The sequence below is a fragment of the Rattus norvegicus genome, chromosome 2 (genome assembly GCF_021556685.1).
Source record: "Rattus norvegicus strain SHRSP/BbbUtx chromosome 2, alternate assembly SHRSP_T2T, whole genome shotgun sequence".
Taxonomy (NCBI): Eukaryota; Metazoa; Chordata; class Mammalia; order Rodentia; family Muridae; genus Rattus; species Rattus norvegicus.
Genome location: NC_141535.1, coordinates 118,624,665 through 118,648,537, shown reverse-complemented (window position 1 = coordinate 118,648,537; position 23,873 = coordinate 118,624,665). Strand labels below are relative to the sequence as shown.

Sequence of the window (23,873 nt, the reverse complement as noted above, 5' to 3'; positions counted from 1 at the left end):
GAAGTTTGTAATGACATCAGTAGAAGGACTGGCTTTAAACCTTGTACTTTTAAACTTTTTTGACAAATAAATTCTATACCAAACCAAAGTTACCAAAGTTATTTTAGCTTAGTTACCAAATGAGATTGTAACTGTACAACTCAATCTAGCTAATTCCCCCCTGTTAAATTACAATCATTTCTAAATTCCTCATAAAAAACAACTTTAGAATAACCACTTTCAGTCCCCCCCCCACCCCCAAAGTCCAGGGAATTGGGGCAACGACTTCTCCATAACTTCTTCAAGCTATACATGGGCGTTGAGATATCCTTGGGGGTAGGGGGTAGGAAGAATGAAGCAAATGCTGTAGTCGGATGTGTCCTGACTGAACCCAGCTGAAAGTCCTTGAGACCAGGAATCCAAGTAGGCACACTCTGTAAAATACAACTCTCAAGACAAAAGTTTAGAATCAAGATATCTTTTGTTTGATTCTCCTGAATCAATTTTTCAGGTGGTCTACCTCTATGAAATCTGATCAGTATGACTCTGTGAGGTTTCCAGAGCCTATCACACTTTTTAAAAACACAAAGACAAAATCTTTCTCCCAAAATACTGTGTTCCTTAGTCTGTAACTAGAAAAGCTTGTATCTTGCACTCTCTGCCAGAGTAATAATTAACCATAAACTCAAAGTCACACCCATTATGAAGATTAAACAATTTTTTAAAAAAGGAACTAAGCTAAACAATGAGCCTGATGGGCTTTTGTACTCTGTGATATCAGGAATGAACCCAAAATTCTTATTAAAAGAATCTGAGCTTCCTGTTGTGGTAAATATCAAAAGTAACCGCAAACCCTTGCTAGCCGGCATCAATGAGCCACATGGCCTTTAGCGAGGTAATTCATAAAACAAACTAAACACCTTTTATCAATTCTAATACCAATAAGCAACATATCAAACCAGGACTTTAGCCCAAAATATATCCATCTGTTAAGCTCTCTACCCGGAGCCACAGATTTTTTTTTAACCTTAATAACTTATAAATACTTTCTATCAATTCCAATATCAATAAGCAACTTAAAATCAGGACTTTCGGCCAAATTATATCCATCTGTTAAGCTCTCTACCTGGAGCCACAGATTTTTATTTAACCCTAATAACTTCTATAATATATGTCTGCATTCATTCTCCCTGGTGTTACAGACATTTATCACAACTCTCTACTTGGAGTTAGTGACTAATTTTTCCATATTTAAGTTCTGAACCGTGGGTGAAAATCTCCACCTGATTCAGGTAATCTCTTTACTTTCTTCTTTCTAAAAACAAACTTAATCACCTTTTAATAATATCTGTCATTAAGAAGTATCTTCTCTAACCAGGATTTCAATCCAAAATTCCTGTGGAGCCCATGTTAGAAGGAATATGAGTATCCTGAAAGACTTTCTAAACACCTTTCTTTAAAAAGCAGCTTTTAGAACTGGAAGAGCTTGAAGGGGCTTGAGACTCCATATGTACAACAATGCCAAGCAACCAGAGCTTCCAGGGACTAAGCCACTACCCAAAGACTATACATGGACTGACCCTGGACTCTGACCTCATAGGTAGCAATGAATATCCTAGTAAGAGCACCAGTGGAAGGGGAAGCCCTGGGTCCTGCTAAGACTGAACCCCCAGTGAACTAGACTATGGGGGGAGGGCGGCAATGGGGGGAGGGTTGGGAGGGGAACACCCATAAGGAAGGGGAGGGGGAGGGGGATGTTTGCCCCGATACCGGGAAAGGGAATAACACTTGAAATGTATATAAGAAATACTCAAGTTAATAAAAAAAAATATTAAAAAAAAAAAGCAGCTTTTAATCTCTTTCTCTCTGAGCTGCCATTACTTATCACACAGCAGGGGACCTATAGCCTGCCAGCCCAGGCTGCTTCCCTGTTTCTTCGTTAAATTCCCATGCTTGAGATATCACATGACTTAACATGGTGCTGGCCTCCTCTTACTTAGAAAATAAAAACTTTCTCTCAACTCTTAGTATTACTAGTGGATTCTTGCCCGTCACGTTGGTTCGCCATCTGTAAATACACAAAGCAGAATCTTAACGTCACCTGCCATGGCTTCTCGCCTTCTCCCTCCTCCTGGCTCTTCCCTACCCCTCTGTTCTTACCTGTGGACTAGACAGTCATCCACCTGTTACGACAACAAGCAAGCACCCTTACATGCACATGTGAGGAACCTGTGGTGCAATGGATTGCAAAGAATGCCAACGGAAGTTTCTCCTGGCATTGTCTTAGAAGGCTTCAAGCTTCTCTCCTGGAGCACTTTACTTGACAGTAAGCACTTGTTTCAAGCGTTTGATGTCTAAAACATCTCGAAGATGGTACAAGGAGAAAGCCAACTTGCCAAGTCTGCAAAATGCCTGGTGGACACTGACTGATTCCGTTTGCATCTACCCAAGTTAAGTAATGTGTGTGGGCAAGAGGAAGAAGGCTGCGGTGTGTGGGCAAGAGGAAGAAGGCTGCGGTGTGTGGGAGGGATGACGAAGGCTGTAGTGTGTGGGCGGGGTGAAGAAGGCTGCAGTGTGTGGGCAAGGGGAAGAAGGCTGCAGTGTGTGGGCAAGGAGAAGAAGGCTGTAGTGTGTGGGTGGGGTGAAGAAGGCTGCAGTGTGTGGGCGGGGTGAAGAAGGCTGCAGTGTGTGGGCGGGATGAAGAAGGCTGTAGTGTGTGGGTGGGGTGAAGAAGGCTGCAGTGTGTGGGCAAGGGGAAGAAGGCTGCAGTGTGTGGGCGGGGTGAAGAAGGCTGCAGTGTGTGGGCGGGGTGAAGAAGGCTGCAGTGTGTGGGCGGGGTGAAGAAGGCTGTAGTGTGTGGGTGGGGTGAAGAAGGCTGCAGTGTGTGGGCGGGGTGAAGAAGGCTGCAGTGTGTGGGCGGGATGAAGAAGGCTGTAGTGTGTGGGTGGGGTGAAGAAGGCTGCAGTGTGTGGGCGGGGTGAAGAAGGCTGTAGTGTGTGGGCGGGGTGAAGAAGGCTGTAGTGTGTGGGCGGGGTGAAGAAGGCTGTAGTGTGTGGGTGGGGTGAAGAAGGCTGCAGTGTGTGGGCGGGGTGAAGAAGGCTGTAGTGTGTGGGCGGGGTGAAGAAGGCTGTAGTGTGTGGGTGGGGTGAAGAAGGCTGTAGTGTGTGGGTGGGGTGAAGAAGGCTGCAGTGTGTGGGCGGGGTGAAGAAGGCTGTAGTGTGTGGGTGGGGTGAAGAAGGCTGTAGTGTGTGGGCGGGGTGAAGAAGGCTGCAGTGTGTGGGCGGGGTGAAGAAGGCTGCAGTGTGTGGGCGGGGTGAAGAAGGCTGCAGTGTGTGGGCGGGGTGAAGAAGGCTGTAGTGTGTGGGCGGGGTGAAGAAGGCTGCAGTGTGTGGGCGGGGTGAAGAAGGCTGCGGTGTGTGGGCAAGGGGAAGAAGGCTGCAGTGTGTGGACAAGGGGAAGAAGGCTGTAGTGTCAGTGTGAGCTGAACTGGTCTCCTTTGGCTCAGGTGCTTATCTATCCAAAATGCTGTCCTAGACCTGAAAGGTAATACTGAGATGTTTTAATAAAATTAACTTTCTAAGGGCTGGGGAGATGGCTTAGTGGTGAAGACTACTAGCTACTCTCCCAGCACCATTTCTAGCACCCAAACGGTGGCTCACAACCTTCTGAAACCCAGTTGCAGGGAGTCCAGTAGCTTACACAGGCAGTGTATGCACATGGTACATGGACACACTTGCAGGCAAAACATAATACAAATAAAACAATACATAAAATATAACTTTAGAAGTTACAAACCTAGACTAAAATAGCATGTATTTTTACTGCCCTCCTTTTTTTCTGACACAGTGTCTCCTGTAGCCCAGGTTGGTCTCGAATTCAATATGTGTAGCAAAGCATATCCTTGAGTTATTGATCTTTCTGCCTCCACATCCCAACTGCTGGAATGACTTGGCCTCTCCAGGCTCTGTTTTATGCAGTGCTTGTGATCAAACCCAGGCTTCATGTGTGCTAAAAAAGCACTCTACCCAATGAGCTGTATCTCCAGTCCTAATATTAAATTTAATTTATACACTAGAATTGATGAGTGCTATTTAATGGAAATTGCTTAGCAATTTCTTACTTGTCTCTAAATATTCAGACAGTCTAACACTTCTACAGGACAAACTCCACAGCTGATGTTCTCCTTGGCAAATGCCTGAGCTCTCCTCTCTGCTTGAGACATTAGCAAAATGCCATTTAAATGAAGGTGAAGTTGAAGACGCTGGTCACCACTTACAAGAAAGAAACAGGGGTCTTCCATGTCAATTCTATTTCCAAAACTCAAAATCATAGCCAGGAAGCCTTCTACACAAGCAACTTTTAGACCTGGAAGGGGGCATCTAATTCTTTTGATGCATCAAACCAGGGAAACAGGTCTCCTGTTTAAAATTTCCTTTATTACTCCACCATAGTCATATCTTCCTGCAGCTTGAATTACCCTCTTTTTCTCAGACTGCTAAGGCAGTGAAAAGATGTTTGTTCTGCTAATTAACTTTATTACCCTGATAACTCCCTGCAGCCTCTGAGGAAAACAATTACCGGTAGCCCCCTCCCCCCATTTTTTGCCAGTAGGGGTAAGAAAAAAAAAGAAAGAAAAAAAAAAGGACAAAAAAGACTATTAATTAGAATGGAGGCCCAGGTCCCTGCCACGTTCCCAGGCCCTCGAGCAGGATAGCATTACATTGTCAGTAGTAATTTAGCTCTCATCTGTCTGCTCTAATTATTGTCACATTCATCAAATTCATCAACAGAAGTGCTCTCAGAAGGATTGCATATTTGCTGTTAATACAGCATAAACTGGTGTTACCCATCACCACATTTGTGATTGTGAGAGGGACACAACTTATTCATCCCTAATTAGAGCAAGCTGGGTAATTAATTATGCATTCCGCCTTATTACTTCTGAGTTCCCAGATATTGTTTGTCTAAAAGGGGGGGGAGAAAGCAGGAGAGAGAAGCCTGAAAAAAAATGCAAAAAAAAAAAAAAAAGAGAGAGAAAAGGGGGGAAAGGGTGATGTGTTTTGTCACATGTGGTGCGCCATAATTCCCACCTGACAAAATAGCCGATTCAGCGGGAAATTGCGAGTTGTCAGCAGGAGAATAAACTGCTGACGTCTCTGATTAGCGATCAGCACCTGTCACAGGTGCTGTACGGGACTGTAAACTTGGTTTGATTAACAGTCACTGGACGAATAAATATTAGTGACAGTCATCGGAGAGCAAGTTTGCTTGTTTTCTTCCTCGTTAACAAATCGCACGCGTTAAAGTTATTGATATTTCTGTCTGAGGCACAGTGTTTTTTTTTTTTTTTTTTTTAAATCTGCCAACACTGGCAGGGAGTTCTAATGGGTTGTGTTTATTTCTGTTCTCTTATTTTATTTCAGAGGTGACATTGTATTTTGACAGGATGACCTGGAGGGGTTTAAACCCACCAGGTGTGAGAGAAAAAGGAAAAAGAAAAAAAAAAAAACAAACCACAACAAAACAAACAAGAACAATAAGAAAACAACCCACACTTGGCTTAATTGTCTCTCACCTGCTAGCAGTGTATGTGTGTGTGTGTGTGTGTGTGTGTGTGTGTGTGTGTGTGTGTGTGTGTGTGTAGATATGCATGTATGTGCCTACGTTCATTACACCCACTTACACATATATACAATAATTACAAAGGAAGTTCATTTAAAATAAGGCACAGGTTAAACTAATGTAGACAGTGTGGTAACCACCTCATTTTTAAGTGTTTAAGTTTATTTTGGAAATATCAGCAGTGAGAGTCCAGAGTTGAAAGGACCATTCTCTTCAGCTAGGCATACAAAGCTTTTGTCAGCCTGTGTGTTTTCTGGGAGTTATCCAGGATGGGCAGGAGGGGGCTAACCTGGTTCAGTGACTATTGCCCAAGAGCCAAGCTGTACAAGTTGGCAAGCAGAGGGTGAGTGATGGAAGGAACACATTTTGTCTTAAAATAGTGTGTCATGTGTGTGATATTAGGGCCTCATGTAGCCCAGACTAACCTTAAACTCACTATGTAGCCGGGATGATCTTGGCCTCCCGTTCCTCCAGCCTGTACCTTCCAGGTGCTGGGGTTAGATGCATATGCCACTTGGCCCAGTTTATGTGGTGTGGGCATGGAGCCTAAATCTCTGTGTATGTGATTAACTGAGCTCTGCCCCCGGTCTTTCTGTTTGGATTGTAGTAATAACAGAAGACACTGCCTTCACTGTGGTAGCTTTTCATGTTTGTAGAACATGTTTCTAGGGAAGTTAAGACTGGGATCCTGAAGACCTCCACGTGAGCCTGTCTACCCTTTTTGATCTGCAAAAGCTTTTGCTTTCTTCTGGGTGAGTGGGGACATTGTCAACATACACCATGTGGAAACAAGACAGGGGGCTCCCTCGACCGTACCTGCCACAGGCAGTGCCAAGTATCGACTTAGTCAAATGTACCTAATATTCAGGTTGCCTCAGGTTTCTGTTTCACATGGAGGCTTACCAACTGCTTGCCCTTTTCCTTCCTCAGAGTACAACCCGAAACAAAAATTAAAGCGACATTATGTCCATTTATCCCTGCATGAAAAAATATCAAGAAGAGAGACCTCACAGTAGTGACACCCCAAGGAGCCACCGGGAGGCTTCTGGAAAGTTGTGGGTGACAGTCAAGATGTGCTGAAAGAAATGTTTAGTGCCCTCATATATATGGATGGAACTGACGTACCAAATGACAGGAACAAAACACAGCACAAGGCAAGCTCATCCTGCCCATTTAGCATGTATTTAGTATGTACATACATGTTAACCACCTAAGGAAAAGCCTGGTGCCCCACAGTTTTCACACCAGTGTTAAGAAGACTGTTAGGCTTGATGTCTGGGCCTGCAACCCAGCTACTTGGAAGGCTGAGGCAAGAGGATTACAACAAGGCCAGCATGAGCAAGTTCTCTTAGTGAGACCTTGTTGAAAAATAAAGGTTAGATAGATAGATAGATAGATAGATAGATAGATAGATAGATAGATAGATAGATAGATAGATAGACAGACAGGAAGGCAGACAGACAGACAGATAGGCAGACACATAGGTGGATGGATAAATGGATGACTAGATGGACAGATATTTAGACAGACAGACAGACAGATGGATGGATAGATAGATGGATGGATAAATGGATGACTAGATGGACAGATATTTAGACAGACAGACAGATGGATGAATAGATAGAAAATAGATAATAGGTAGATGAATGGATGGACGGATAGATAGATAAATGGATAGATGGATGGATGGATGAATAGATAGAAAATAGGTAATAGGTAAATGGATAGATGGATGGATACATGGATGGATGGATGGAAGAATGGGTGGATGGATGGATAGATGGATGGATGGATAGATGGATAGATGGATGGATGGATGGATGGATAGATGAAATGAGGAGTAGAGATAAAGCAGTTCAGTCTCAGTAGGTCATATATAGGAAGTAGTAAAGCTAACATTCCTTGGGGTTTAGAAAATATGTGTGTGATGATTAGTCTTATGTCAAATTGACACACAACTCAAGTTTTCTGAAAGGAGGGAACCTTAATTAAGAAACTGCCTCGTAAGACCCAACTGTAACACATTTTCTTAATTAGTGATTGTAGACAAGAGCCCAGGCCATTGTGGATGGGGCCATCCTTGGTCCCGGGTTCTGTGAGAAAGCAGGCTGAACAAGCTATGGAAAGCAAGCCAGGAAGAAGCATCCCTCCATGGCCTCCACATTGGCTCTTGCCTCCAGGATCCTTTCCTGTTTTGAGATTCTGTCCTGACTTCCTTCAATGGTTAACAGTGCTGTGGAAATGTAAGCTGAATAAACCCTTCCATCCCCCACTTGCTTTTGGGTCATGGTGTGTCTAATCACAGTAATAGAAGCCCTAACTAGGCCAATATGCCTGCTGGATCATCTTCAATTCATAATATATAGCATATAGGCATATATGGCATGTAAATATTTCATAGCTGACTGGTATCTGGTTTCTTTCTGTGTTATTTGTGGCTTATGAGTTATTATAGCAAAAAATACATGTCCAACAAAACCAGAAATATTTACTATTTGATCATTTTTATTTACTTTATTTTTTTTATTCGATCCTTTTTAGAACATGTTCATCTCTATTGAAGAGTAGTATTGTTCAAAGTTTGGGACCACCCGGGTCAGGCATCCAAGTCCCCTAAGGTCTTCTTGACACACTTTCAGACTTAGTGTGTTATTCTGCATTCCTTACTGGCTGCCCAAGGACCACTGTGGTGCAACAGAGGCTTGGACCACCACTCTTACCATTGAGTCTTGGGTCTGCCTGTTCAAGGGCAGGTCTTTCAGAAATGGATGCATTTCAGCTAAGCGTATAAGACAGGGTAGGAGTCTAGAGTGTGTGATTCCTGCCCACGTGGCACTGGGATGCTGTAGGTGAGCAGTTTATTTCTAAGAATGAGAAGGAAAGGAGATCATTGGATATTTAAACCATTCAAAGTCTTTATTTAAGCTGATACAGATGTGTTACCTTATTTCACTGGCATTCAACTGTGATGTTTTAAAATTTTGATAATCATTTGTAACTGTGTGTGTGTGTGTGTGTGTGTGTGTGTGTTTTGTACTTCAGGCATCTGTGGAGGCCAGAGGCTGACATTAGAATGTCTTCCTCAATCACTGTGTACCTCTGTCTCTCTGTCTCTGTCTGTCTCCTTTTGTGTCTCTGTCTGTCTCCTTTTGTGTCTGTGTCTGTCTGTGTCTGTCTGTCTGTCTCTGTCTCTCTCTCTGTCTCTCTCTCTCTCTGTCTCTCTCTCTGTCTCTCTCTCTCTCTGTCTCTCTGTCTCTCTCTCTCTCTCTCTCTCTCTCTCTCTCTCTCTCTCTCTCTCTCTCTCTCTCTCTCTGTCAGCAGGGTCTCTTTCCATCACTGAACCTTACCATTTTAGCAAGGTTGGCCGGCCAGTGCCATGTCCCTCACCTAGGAACTGACTTCCTCTTCTTTTCTCTATAGTGCTGAGTTTACGGACATATGCCACAGGCCTGGCTCTGCTGTGAGCACTGATGACCCACACCGTAAGCTCTCCTGCTTATGGAACAAGCACTTCCTTAACACCCAGCCTCTATTAAAGGTTTATAAACAACTAGAAGAGAGGAGTTGGAAGCTTCTGGACATAGAGAGTGATGGATGTTAAAATGCTAATTATCGAGGCTCATCATGATGAATTAGAGTATATATAGGATTGTCACACCGTGTCCCATAAATATACATGGTCATTATGTCACAAGTAAGGTAAATAACAAAATAGATAAAAGCAAGTGTGAGAACAAGATGACTAGATGAAAAACTGCACCAAGATTTATTCTTAACCATTTGGGTAAAGTACAAAAAGAAATGGCCAGCATGAAGGAGGGTTTCACATGGACCCTTGGAAACAGTCCTGGGGAGACCAGGGCTCCTCAGAAGAGGACATGGCAAGACCGTGCGCCAAAGCCTCTGTGTGGTTGTCACAGGAAGACTTAGAAAGGGCAGGGGAGCTGGCCTAGTAGACTAGTTGGGGACTACAGTGGGCACAAGGGCTCATGTTTGCTTGTCCCTATGTGAAGCTCAGCCCAGGTTCTGTGGTGCGACTGTAAAAACCGGATAAAGAAGGACTTGGACTTATGAGCTTGAGTTGTTTGGTTTGTGTGTGAGAGCTAGTCTCCTGGGCAAGAAGTTTGCTGTCCCCTGGATTCAGCATTCAGAGCAAAAGTTCTCTGGGGGTCAAAGCATCAGACAAAATGTGGATTTCTCTGTTCCCTAGATAGTTATGGGGTAGCACTGCCCAAACACAGGTCTTTCATTACCTGTATTCTGTTTTTTTTTTCTTTTTTTGTTGTTGTTGTTGGGTTTTTTGTTTGTTTGTTTGTTTTGCATGGTCAGTCTCTCTTCAGAGTTATAGTCTTCCTCAGATGTGACCAGTCTCTAGAGTTATAGTCTACCTCAGATGTGACCAGTCTCCAGCATTTTGCTTTTCCTCAGATGTGACTGGTATCTAGAGTTATACCCTTTCTCAGATGTCACCAGTCTCCCTTCAGAGTTACACTCTTCCTCAGATCTGCTCATCCTTTTGTTCTTCCTGTTTTTACTTGTTAAGGCAGGAGCATGCTGTGCTGTCCTGGCTGGGACCATGTGACCATTCTGCTCAGGCCTTCTGAGGATCAGGGACTGCAGATACCGAACCTCCTCATTCTTCTTCACACAGTGACTCCAGCTCTGGGGCAACACTCATTCCTGTGATAGGATACCACACTTCCCATATGGGTCATTCCAATATGGTAATGAGGAGGAGGTACTGAGTGAGAGAGGGCTGGTCCAGTGACCTAATAAGAGTTACTGTGTCACCATTACCAAATTAGCTTCTTCATCAATCAAAAGACACCAGGAAGTTTGGAGTTATAGTTTCCAGACCCCCATGCCTTTGAAACTGACTGGCCTGAGACACTTTTGTTAGTCACAAAAGAGCATGGCTCACTTACTAACGCTACATCTTAGCAGAGTGTAGAGGCCTTAATCTCCCGTTCTTGCTATTCCTGATGCTTGTTTATAACTCTTTAATTGATTTTCTTCACTAAAAGAATAAAATGGGAGACCTGGGAAGGCGGATCAGTCTATAAAGTGGGCCTGAGTCTGGATCTACATGAATGACCTAGCATCTACATGAAAAGATCTGGCCATGCTGATATACCATTACACAGTGCTGGGGACATGGAGCCAGGAGGGTCGTGGGGATTCATTGGTAAGCAAGTCTAGTTGAATCGGTGAGCTCCAGGACAATAAAAGACAAAACAACCAAACAAAACACAACCAAACAAGATGGCTGAGAAAGCATTCAAGAATTCAAGTTTGTCTTCTGGTATCCCCACACATGTGCACCACATAGACATGTGCTTGAAAAACACACCACACCACCGCACCCCCCACCCCCACACACGCATGCACACACATGCCCTGTAAATTCTTTGAGGCAGATCTTACTAATTCTTTAGTCTTAAATGCCTCAGCATTTTATGTTAAAGGACAATACAAGAAACATAAGACCTAGGTAAAGCTGAATTAGGGTGTGAGCTCCTTCAAGTAAAGAGTTTTGGAGAGCAGAATTCAGGTGAGTCCTAAGGGTGAACCTTGTCCAACAGTGAGGTTACTGACAACTCGGTTGGTTGACATGTGACAGATTCTGTAAGGTTATAAAATCATTCTCTTTCTCTGAAAACCTTGAAAGAGTCCTGGACTTTAAAATTACCCAATAATTTCATTATACTTCTAGTGATTAAAGTGATATCTGATTATTCTACAATTAGGTTTTACTAACTAATTAACAACAGTTGAACATTGAGACTGGAGTCTTTGGACCCAGGCAGGACCATGCACACTTAGGATCGCAGGATCATGAACTGAAAATCAGTGAAGTCCAGCCTGGGCTACATAGTGAAACCCTGCCTAAGAAACTCAGCAGAGTTGAGTGTATTATTAATTTGTCTGGAAGAAGATGACCTATCTAGAGTATTGTTAGGGCTAAGGCCACTTGAGTCTTCTAATATATTTCTGTTTTTATATGATGCTTATTTTTTTTTAGCAGAAATCTAAAATGTTGCAGTGGATGGGGAGGTGGGGTGGGCAAGCACAGGACTAATGCCAAAAGATGCAAAATAAATAAATAAATAAATACATAAATAAATAAATAAATAAAGCAAGCCATGAAAACGCTTGGCCCAGAACTAATAGCGTACCAAAACACACACACAGTTGTTGGACTCCTGAGCAGAGATACATCGATGCCTGTATAGGCATCAGTGCTGCTGGTCAACAAGCCTGGAGGCAGGCCAGCCCCATCCTGATGCCACTGCCAAGGATGAGCCATTTGGCATCCTATCCCCTGGCTGTCAACCTCCTCTCCTTCTCTCTGGCATGAGTTTCTACAGGGGCTGCGCAAATAAATTAAGACTCTGAGGAGTTCTGGATGAACACGGTGCGACACTGCAGAGCACCACACCGTGGGAGCTCTTCCTGTGTCTCCTCTCTTCTCTAAGTTTCATAGAACTCTTATGCCTTTGCAATCCCCACAGAGAAATACAATCCCATAGGAAATTAAGAGTGCTGGAATTTGATCTCTGCAAGAAGCCAGCCCTCTTCAAACCCAGATATGTCTTAGATGTTTCTCTCTCTCTCTCTCTCTCAATCTCTCTCTCTGTCTCTCAATCTCTCTCTCTCTCTCTCAATCTCTCTCTCTCTCCCTCTGTGTGTGTGTGTGTGTGTGTGTGTGTGTGTGTCTGTACACGTGTGCCCAGATGCACATGTATGGACATGTGTGTATACACATGTGTCCAGGTATACGTCCTTGGTCCAAGGTCCTTGGGGACCTTGGGTATCATTCTTCAGGCACAATCTACCTTGTCTTATAAGAGGTTCTTACACTAGAATGGGGAGTGGGGATCACAGGTTAGGCTAGAGTGGCTGGCCAGTAAGCCTCAAGGATGTATGCTTGTGTCTACTTCGTCAGTGCCAGGATCTTCAAGTGCTGCATTCCACATCCAACTTTTTTTTTAAAATGTGGATTCCAGACCATTCTAAAGCTTGCTGCATGCATGAAGCCCTTAACAAGAGCATAGTTCTGTGATTCACTCAACAATGGCAGACCCAAGAACAGTACAGGAAGATACTTCCACGAAAATCTCATACTTTATTTTGTACAACACATAGTATTTTGAAGTTCAAATTAATATCACAGCAGAACATTAAAGTGCCATGGCATATAAAGAAAAGTAGGTGAAAGGGGACAGGCTGCCCTTGCTCCTCTTGACTCTTCGAGCTAATTCTGAGCAACTGTAATGTCAGAACTTGAGGGGAATTGTTGGCATACTCCAGAATGTTTTTCCACCTTGCCCATAGGACACAGTCAGATCCTGGGGTTACCTTGTCAGGCCCACTCACAAAGTAAATGATCTTCTACACAACAATTGAGCTTTACCCTGTAAGTCTTTAGGGAGGGCCCCAGGTTACAGCTATGTAGCAAAGCAACAATTGTTCTCACATATCTGAGGATCATTGACTCTGACAAACCATCCCCAGAGACACAGGATAAATGGACCACATGTTTATTGCCAAGCTCAGAAAAGATGACTGTTCTAACATGTGGACGATCCACCAGGCAGCCTCACTTGCACAATTGCGCTGCTTAAAGCCTCACAATGAGTCACACCCCCATGACCAGGCATAACTTATGTGACTGACACATGGAAGATACAGCTTATTCACAGCCAAGCATGTGGCTGAGTATGTTGCAGAAAATAACAAGGACTACTTGGTCATGAGAGCCATGTTTAACTATTTGTTTTCCAAAATATATATTAATATCACAAGAAATTCTTCCAATTTCTCAAAAAAATTGTTGCCAACTACTCTGAAGTGCTGTATCCATGGTTTGAGCCCTTCCTAGCACATGACATGCTCTGGCATGAGAGAATGGCTATAGAAACACACACGTGATGTGGTATTGGCTTATACTTACTTTGTGATCTCCTAACTCACCAGTCTAAATTAAGCTTCTTGGTGTGGTCTTCTGGGATCTACCTGACCCCTCACTGTAGAAGATCGGTTTAGCGTTGTCTACATAATTCTCGGTGTTATCATCTCAAGAATGACACTCTGAGAGATAGTATCTCCTTTCTGTCTGAACTAAGGGCCAAGTTAATTTGTTCCCTTTTTACTGACTGTGGTAGGAGGAGCAGCTTCATGGACCTGCAAGATGGCTTGGCAGATCGAATCGTGACAACTGACTTCCATCCCCTGAGCTCACACGGAGAAAGACACTCCCTCCAGGGCTGCTCCATAACCTCTGTGTGTAGGCCACGACATGTGCACCCTCATAAATAAACAGATGTAAAATTTTGAAACAAAAGAGTGGCTTCAACCTGGGTTCCTGTTTCCCTTGCTCTTCATGTCTGTCTTTGAACAGCAGCTCTACCCTTCCCCTTTCCTGACCCATCTACAAGCCTCAAACCCATAGAAACATCAGTAGCTCTGAACAGCAGCCACAGGGATGCCTGGTCCTTCCTCACTGAACGACCACTCCAAAATGCCGGGACTGAATACTGTTATCCCAGATGAGATGCTTTATGGTAGATGTCACGTCACAGATTGCCCAGTAACGTTCGTTCACACATTTGATGCTTCTGTGGGATGATGACGCTGACATGTGTGATCTGATTCTTTAAGCACCAGTTTTGGGGCATGCTAATCAGTCTTTTCCTTTTTCCTTTTTTTCCTTTTCCTAGGCATTTAGCATGTGTTCTAGAGGTATTTTTCTATGTTTGTGATCTATGTACAGTATTGTTGAAGTTTGAGCCGTACAGCTGCCATTTTAAGGATAAAGGAAATAAGGGTTCATGTAGTGAGGTCTCGGGGCTAAGGTGATGTGGGAACAATCTGCACCTGGCTTTTGAAGTCCAGAACCCATACTCTGTCTTTCTGTCTTTCTGTCTCTGTCTGTCTCTGTCTGCCTCTCTCTCTCTCTCTCTCTCTCTCTCTCTCTCTCTCTCTCTCTGTGTGTGTGTGTGTGTGTGTGTGTGTGTTATGTGTGTTATGAGTGTAGAGGGGTTGCATGTTTGTGCTGGTACATGTACGGATCATGGATCACAGGTTGACTTAGGGTGTCTTCTATCATTCTCCATCTTTTTTTAAAAAGATTTAATGATATTTACTTAGTGTGTGTGTGTGTGTGTGTGTGTGTGTGTGTGTGTGTGTGTGACGATGATACACATGTAGAAGTCAGAAGGCAACTCTCTTCTTCTCTGAGCATGTGGGACCTCTGAGGTTGATTCAAATCATTTGGTGGTTTGGCAGCAAGCACTACCACTCACTGGGCCATCTTGTCTACCTTCCACCTTATTATTTTGAGATAGAGCATCTCATTTATCTGGAGTTCACCATTTTGATTAGTTCTACTGTTCCTCCTGTCTCTGCTACCCTGCCCCAGTACTTCCCTGTAGCACCCAGCTTTTCCATGAGTGCTGGGGATTGAACTCAGGTCCCCATGATCCCACAGCAAGTGCTTAACTATATTTCCAGTCCTCAGAACCCACAGCTGTGCACAGTATAAATCTTATTCCAACACAGAAAGCTATCAGATGAAAAAGATCTAAGAGCTACTGACTCTAGACTTTGGAGTTGCACTAAGCTAACAAAGTGTGCCTCCATATCCATGTGGAAATCAGCTTTCTGAGTGGGAACAAGATGTATTCATTTCTAAGAGTGAATGGTACACCGCTGGTCCCCTATGTAATCATTCCCTGGATGGCACTCTAGGACCACTGCCTCTGTGTGTATTCTCAGAAAGATTTGTGAGTCAACTCAATTATACTTTATACTGACTGCTTTTAAACTTCTAAACAAATCACTATTGTTTAGAAAATGAGAATCTTGTAAGTTAATAATGACCTCTGGGGAGGACCCTGACTGTGGGAACAGAAAGTACAGGAAATGAACTACGTATAATTAATGCAACAGAAAGGAGCTGGCTGAATGGCAGAATGGTCTGAGTCTCCAGTTCACTATGAGTTTCCCCTCTCTGCTCCATATCAGGAGAGGGAGATGAATGATGATGTCACAGTATCCAGGTACACAGACCCCTTACCTTCATCTCACTTTCCTCTAAGCCCATTTATAGGAAAGGTAATGAGATTGGAAAGACAAGAAGTGATAGGCCTGAGACTCACACCCAAGACTTCTAATTTCTACTCTTATTTTTTTTTTAAAGATTTCAATCTAGAAAACTGATCTCCAAGTATATTCTCCAGCCAGGCAATATTTGAGTTGATGGTTTAACCCCTTCAGAACCTGTGCTTTAAAAATAATCACTGATTAGACAATGAACCTGGTTTTAAAGGAAGGTTTCTATGTACAGACCCAACACCTGGATTCAAATGCTGGGCTTAAATGTACCATGGTTGGGCAAGAGGCTTAATTTGTCACTAAATTAGCAAAGAAAAGCTAAATTATATTTAGTAAATTATAGACAGAAAGACATGGCCAACAGTGTGACAGTAGCTGACTAATAGATTCACATAGCTGTGAAGCAGAATTGAGAGTCCAGAAAGCAGACCAAATATCTACAGCCAGATGAGTTTTGACAAGTGACAATGGATAGTTTTAAACCTCCAACATCCACAATTTAGGATCATTGGGAGGAAGGTCTCAACTGAGTCATTGTCCTTACCAGCTATGCCTATGGGCATGTCTGTGAAGGGATATCTCCATAGTTAAAAGATGCAGAAGGGCTAAGATCATTGGTGAGAGGGGGGACTCCATTCCCAAATAGGTATATAAGAAAGTTAGGTTAAGTATAAACCTGCTGGTCAGTCAGCCTCATGGTTCCTGCTATTCCACATTAGCTGTGAAGTGAATTCCTTGGTCATAGGTAACACTGTGTGGAGTAGCAATCAGATCTGCCTTCAAGCTCCTGCTTTGCCTTCCTGCTTTGACTCCCTTCAGTGATGGACTATGATCTGGAGTCGTAAGCTGAAATAAAACCTTCCCCATCTTAGACTGTTTTTGGTCTGGGTGTCTGTCACAGCATCGGAAAGGAAACTAGAACAACAGGGATCAAGTTTAGTCAACAGAGAAGTAACAGCCTCTCAGTAAAGGAGGCACCTACATTACTGTGTGCCAGAGACTGGGTTGGCTGTTCACACCACATGCAAAAATTAACTAAAAATAACAAACAACTTAAATATAAGAACTAAACCTATAAAAAACGAAAGAGGGTAAAATTTCATGAACTTGAAGTTGCAATGGATTCTTAGCTATGACATAACCACATAGGAGCAGTAAAAGAGAAAAATAGATGAATTAGACTTTTCATTAAACTTAAGGACATTTTCTGACTTGCTAAAAAAATAAAAAGATAACATACGGAATGGGAAACAGATTTGCTAAACATGTATACATAGAACTCTGACAGTTCAACAACGAAAAATAAATGGCTGGGCTTAAGAAATTGGCAGATGGGCTGGAGAGAGAGCCTAGTGTTAAAAACCGTTCTTCCACAGGACCCAAGTCTAGTTCCCAGTGTCCACAAAGCAGCTCAAAAGTACCCCTAATGCCAGCCTTCTTCTACCCTTTGAAGGTAACTGGATTCACATGTACGTACCACACTTTCACATACAATTAAACATAAAAACAAATCTCTATAAAAGAGATGGGCAAAGGACTTAGAGAGACATCTCTTCAAGGACGACTTGTGAATGAGCAACAAGCCCAGAATGACCCAACATCACGGGTCATTCTGGAAATGTGAGTGGAAGCGTGCACGGAAGGAGAGACCATGCGTGACAGACCCCTGGGAAAACCAGTTCGTAGGTTCAATAGGCTAGGCACAGAATTCCCATGCACCACAGCTATCCCACGCCTAATTCTTGTAAATATTCCAAGGCATGTTCTCATGTGTGAAACCGCACAGCAGCAGAGCTCACGATGGCCAGAGGCACACAAGTCAGGTACATCTGACAGATGAACACTTGATCAAAATGTGGTCCCTGTGGACCACAAATATCCCTCATTTACAAAGAGGCGTGAAGCCCTCCTGTATGTGATTCACGAAGAAAGAAAGATATGTAAGAACAAATATTGTATGATTCCACATAGACGAAAAATTGGGAATAGACAAATCCATAGGAATATAAAGTAGAACAGAGAAGTTACTAAATGCGGAAGAAAGGGAAGTGGGACATTACTGTTGAATGCTGTAGACTTTCTGTTTGATTGCCCTCTAATGTCATCTCTGCTCACCATGCACAGATTAGTGCAGCTCTCTATCTTCATCAGAGTTCTACGTGGCTAACAGAAACTCATAACTGGTGCAAGGAGTGCCCAGCCACAAATAGGACATCCCATCCTCATCTCATCCCAGCTCCCGGAGCTTGCATTGTTAAAGGAGTGGTGGTGGGAAGACTGAAAGAGAGCTCAGACATGACTGGATTGCAGCCGTGTCTTCTGGATAGGACAGGACCTCTGCATTCATGAACTCACAGCAGCCATCAGAAGACTTGCAGGAAATCAGGCCAGTCAACTTCTAGCAAAGGGAAGGAGGGGTTTATAGGCCCCTACCTTCAGCTGTGGAGTCATTGACAATTGACGGCTTCTGGAGGAGAGAAGTCAGTTTTCTTTAAGGGTGTAGCTCTAAATGAGTCACCTTTGTACAGTGGATGGCCCGACGCCCATGAATAGAGGGGCTGCATATATTAGAGTTGATGTATTATTAAGGAACAGAAAGGGGGGAAAAGCGAACAAACAAAAAATTATTAAAAGACAGGGCTGGAGAGATAGCTCAGTAGGTAAGAGCACTGGCTGCTCTTCTAAAAGACCTGGGTTCAATTCCCAACACCCCCATGACAGCTCATAACTGTCTGTAACTCCAGTTCCAGGGGATCTGACACCCTCACACCAATAAAAAATTTAAAAATTAAATATATTATAAAAAACCAAAGAAATAAAAAGGGACACAAAATTGGGGACACTAGGAAGGCAGTGGGAGTTAGAGGAAGGAAGTGACAAACATGATCAAAATGTATTGTATGAAATTCTCAAGAAAATAATAAAAGTATGAAAGTAATTTCTCTTAAAAAGTATTCTAAATGTTTGTTATTATGACTGATTAGGCTTTAATAATCTTCAGAATTAAAGGTTATTAAAACCATTTTATTAATTCTTTAAGAATTTTGCACCATACATTAATTCCCCCGCAAGTCCTCCCAGAGCTACTGGGACTTCCCTACCCATTTGTGGTGGTTTGAGTGTGAATGACCCCCATATATTTGAATACTTGGTCCTCGGTTGGTGGAAGTGTTTGGGAAAGGTTAGGAGGTGTGGCCTTGTTTGGAGGTGGGGGTTGGGGTAGGAAGAAAGATTTCCAAGGATCATGCCATTCCCAGTTAGTCATCTCTCTGCCTTGTGCTGGTGGGTCAGATGTAAGCTCTCAGCAATTGCTCCACACCATGCTGCTACCATGCTCCCTGCCATGATGGTCATAGATTCACTCTCTGGAACCTCAAGCCCCCATTTAAACGCTTTCTTTTCTAAGTTGCCTTGGTATTTTGTCCTAGCAATAGAAAAGTCACTAAGACACTATCCAACTTTGTGTCTCTTCTTCCTTTTTTAAACCACCAAGTCCAGTTTGTGTTACTCATATATCCTTGGGGTTATGAGTCTTCCGTGGAGAGTGGTCAACCTGCCAGGGCTCACACCTTTAAAGGAAACTGATTCTCTCTCTTCCATCAGTGATCAATTGTGAATAACTCTTCAGCTATGGGTGGAACTTCTTGCCCACTTCCCAATCTACTGGGATTATTTTTTTCCTGGCTTGGGTTTGCACAGGTCTTCCCCATGCTTACTGTCATAACTGCTCTGAGTTCACCCATGCAGCTGCTGGGCTGGGTCTGGAAGACACGGTTTAGCCCATCATATTCAGGGAAGGTGAAGGTACAGAAAAGGATTGGAAAAATGAGTCTGTTTTGGGGGTGCCGCATGACTCAAAGGCCAGGAGAATTTGAATAAAGGCACTAGTCAAAAGACAGAAACATTGTTATGGACCACGAAAGAATGAAACATTGTTATAGACCATGAAAGAATGAAACATTGTTATAGACCACGTAGACATTACCACAATAGTATTAGACTCCACCTTCCTCTTTTCCTAGCTCTAAACATAACCGCATCCTCTACGCTTTAAGCAACCTGGCCTCCAAGGCAAGTATGTGCATTGGGAGGTACTCTGGCCATGATTGACAGCCCAGGCATTTCTTAGTTCCCGCTATGACTGGACATAAATAGTGTTGTATTATTTACAGGCGAGAGCAAGGAGACTGCCTGTACTAAAGGAAATTGTTACAAAAAAGCAAAACATCAATACAAAACCAAACCAATCCTCCCCCAAAACCCCCATGCTCTGTTCAGTACTTTGGTATCAACATTGAGGAGAACGCTGTGAAACTTTTGGATAAATATTTCCCATAAGAAAGTCATAATCCCATCATCATTTCCATGAATTGTATGCTATGAATTATGTTTTTCTGAGCAGCGAGTGAAGGTGAAATGTGATGTGGCCACGTGCTTTCTCTTTTCCTAAGAGAGCTGACAAAAGAGAATTTGGTCATACGTTCCGTGGAGCAGACCGTTGTCATATAGGAAATCTGGTTGGGGGTGGATCTGGGTGCTGGAAGGAAGTATCTTTGGGGCCAGCAATCAGCGATCCAAGCAGCAGCTCTGCGCGTAGGGAGCTGGGCCTGCAGGAGGCAGCTGGTGGCTGGGCCAGAGCCCAAGAGCTGCAGGGGGTCGCTGCCAGGGAGCCAGGGGTGATTAGCATGGCTTATGCTGACATCCTGTCAGTCTCTAGGGATCAGCCTGAAATCCTTCCTAAGGAATGAATCGGATTTAAAGGAATGAGCAATAGATAATCAATACTTGCTGCTCAGGGCTGAAGACAAATGCAGTCATACCTGCGTAAGGGCAAGGATGGAGTAGCATAGGCTAAAGGAACACGGCACTGGAAGAGCCACAGTGTTCTTTTTTTTTTTTTTTTCGGAGCTGGGGACCGAACCCAGGGCCTTGCGCTTGCTAGGCAAGCGCTCTACCACTGAGCTAAATCCCCAACCCCACAGCCACAGTGTTCTTATGGCTGTGAAAACAGCATCTGAGACTGAGGACTCATCAAACGCCAGGGCTCTAGCAGCTTCTGGGAGAAGATTTAACATTCCTTAGTAGAAGCTTCCCTTCATCTAGGGAGTCCTACCAGCAGAGGAAAACAAAACAAAACAACTTAATTTAGCAGTCTATTCCATTGACATGGTAAAGCCTGGGTACTCTGGAGAAGAAAAAAAAAAAAAAAAAAGGACAAATGTTCAAACAGTGTGGTTTTAACCTATGGCCAAAAGAGAAACGGAGAGAAAATGTCTCTGGTTTTAGTCACAAGCCAAAATGATTTTACAATTTGTGGTCGCAGGGCAAAGATGTCCTATAAGGTAAAGATCATGGCTTCTGAGCCCTGTGTGGAGTAGCCAGGGTTGTCCTGGGAAGGTTGGTGGTCTCTTGTGCTGCCTTCCACCTTTAGCAGCCAAGAACTGGGTTAGATTTCCCCTGCGCTGGGAAGTGACTAGCCTCTTTAAACACACAGAGTCACTACCGGCCACTTTGAGCTCTGTACTGGCTAAATATTAATCAAACCAGGTCAATCATTTCCAGGTTTGGCAATCTCTCTGCGGCCGTGGTTTGCTTTATGGAGTCTGTTCTTATGCCGCTCTGCATTAGTTTCAGTCATATCCTTCTTTCAGGAGATTTCATGTTTCTCAGCTCTCCGAGAGTCTGTGCAAGGTTACCTGACTTGGTCTTGGGAACTTCGGAAATAAAAGGAGAAGCAACATCGGCCATCAGGAGTGAAGATGGCCGAGACCCCAGGAGGGGAGTGCTGAGTGCTAAATCACAGTAGTCACATACCCTGGAAGTTGGATTCTCTCTCTCTGACTACTCCCCACCCCACCCCACCCCTTAGATAAACTCTCACCTATACAGACTAGCCTGCTAGCCTGAAAATTACTTTTTCATTGAGGATGGCCTTGGTCTTGAACTTCTTGTCTCCTGCCTCCACCTCTGGAGTGCTGTGTCACCATTGCTTAATCATTCTCAGTTTTGTTGACTAATTGTTAAGTTCACTGGGTTCTCCCTTCAGGTATAGACCTATGCTCTTTTCTGGACAGATGAGAAATATGTGTCCCCAAATTCCCTCCCTTCGAGAAGGAGAAAATATAGTCATGTTCTTACATTTTCACCTTTAGTATCCTTGCAGGTCAGGAGGGGGATTTTTCTAAATTCAGTTTTTTAAAAAAAGATTTATTTGTTTTTATGTATGTGAGCATTGTTGCTGTCTTCAGACATAACAGAAGAGGGCATCGGATCCCATTTCAGATGGTTGTGAGCCATCATATGGTTGGTAGGAATTCAGGACCTCTGCAAGAGCAGTCAGTGGCCTTAACCACTGCGCCATCTCTCCAGCCTCTCTAAATTTATGTTTAGGAGAAGGTGTGCAACATCAGGGCTCCTCATGATGTACAGCAGAACAAGCACCGTGGATATCTTTTCCCAAAAGCTCTGCCCCTCATTTTGACTCCTCCAACAGACACAGTCTATCCCTGGGTAGGCACAGGTCCCACCCCAAGGCAGGCTCTAGAGAAGCAGAGGAGACACTCACACAAGGCTGAGTATGATATCAGAAGAGGCACTGCTAAACGGAGGGTAGAGACATAGCTCAGAGAATATAACACTCGCCTCCCAAGCTTGAGCACCTGAGTTCAAATCCCTAGAACCTCTGAGAGTCTCAGTGGTAGCCTTGAAAAATCAAAGTTTGCTGACTGACAACTGTGGTAAACTTTGCCCATTTCCAGATCAACAAGAGACATCCTAACCCTAATCCCGGTCCAACCTGAGGACCAACTTGAGAATGTCCTCTGATTGCCTCACATATGTCTACATTCATATTTGTGAACACACACACACACACACACACACACACACACACACACACACACACATCCATACAGGTAGTACTTAAAAATAGGGTCTCCCACAGCAGGTAAAAAGACGTTGACAATATTGCAGGAAGAAGAAAATCTTAGTTGCTGCCTCACCCAGTAGGTAGCCACTCCTTATTTAAGTTTAAATTAGTTAAAATTGAATAAAAAGTTCAATTCCTTAGTGGCTGGGACAAAATAGACCGCTCCCATCCTAACCGAAAATTCTGTAATGCTTGGTAACAGAGGCGCTGCAGAGGAAGAGGCAGAGAAAGGTCAGGGGGAAAGGGGTAGAATTATTCAGAGTTGTTTGAGCCCCTGGACAAAATTCTAGAAATAACAGTGTATCCATGAGCTTCCTCTTCATATCCAGATTGGGCCTCCATGCCCACAGAAGGATCGATGTCTCTCAGGCAGTTGTGGCCTGGTTGTCACAGTGAGTTCATGCTACAGTCAGTAATGAAGACGTAAGACTTAGCGGGTCAGTCTGATTTCCTCTTCAGTCTGAGCATGCAGATCGAGGTGGCGGAAAGCCAGGCCCCAGGGCACAACTGACAGTGGGTTCTGCTGTTTCTTCTCACAAGGACCTGTGAGCTGACTGGGTACAAGATGAATGACTTAGGTCCCACACAGTTGGAGAGCCAAAGACCAGGCTCCTAATTAAATTGCTGATGTCTTTGCCATGAAGAATCGTGGCAGCCATGCAGGGCCTTAAGGGAAGAGGTGTGTCTGAAGAATGTGTATCCCAGAACTAAGTCCTCGCTCCAATACAGATGACCGTGCAAAGCCATGCAGCTGTTAGACTGAGGCAATCTTCAGTGTGTTGGTAAAAGCCATTGTCTATGATGTCACTGGAGAGGTTTCACTCATACAGCTGGGGCTGAAGCAATGTTTTTACTGACCGTGGGCTTCAGATGGGCAGAGAGGTCTACTAGGGGTAGGAAGTCACACATCGGGTTTACCTACATGAAAGGGGATCTAGAATGGGCACCTCTGGTTAAGGACATCCAGAATTGCCTCTTTTGGGTAAATCAAATTCAGCTCTTTGGTTGAGATGTCATGGTCTAGGTGCTACTTCTGATCATCTTGGACTCAATCACTGTTTGCAATTAGCCTACATTATTCTACCAAGACTGACTGAATGTGCATCTGGGATTATTTGAACTCCACTGTTAGGCAGTGGGATGTGTAATATCTCAAGAGCACAGGTGTGCTTGGGCACACGGGCACGCACACGCACACGCATACCGTGCACACGCCTCCTTCATATTT

The 23,873-nt window shown here is 43.7% G+C and overlaps 1 protein-coding gene and 1 long non-coding RNA gene across 13 annotated transcripts in view; one reads left to right on the top strand and one right to left on the bottom strand.

Moving 5' to 3' along the window:
- LOC103691527 (uncharacterized) overlaps positions 1 to 23,873 on the bottom strand; it is a 618,188-nt gene that overhangs the window by 209,280 nt on the left and 385,035 nt on the right. The window lies entirely within an intron of this gene.
- The window catches only part of LOC120100802 (uncharacterized), a 70,243-nt gene that overhangs the window by 5,742 nt on the left and 40,628 nt on the right, over positions 1 to 23,873 (top strand). For 2 of the 8 annotated variants that reach the window (XR_015671564.1, XR_015671567.1), the window contains exon 2: positions 13,767 to 13,947. The exons of the other annotated variants lie outside the window; for them this stretch is intronic. This is a non-coding gene — a long non-coding RNA (uncharacterized LOC120100802). Of the gene's footprint in view, positions 1 to 13,766; positions 13,948 to 23,873 lie in introns of those variants that run through there. 8 annotated transcript variants of the gene reach the window in all.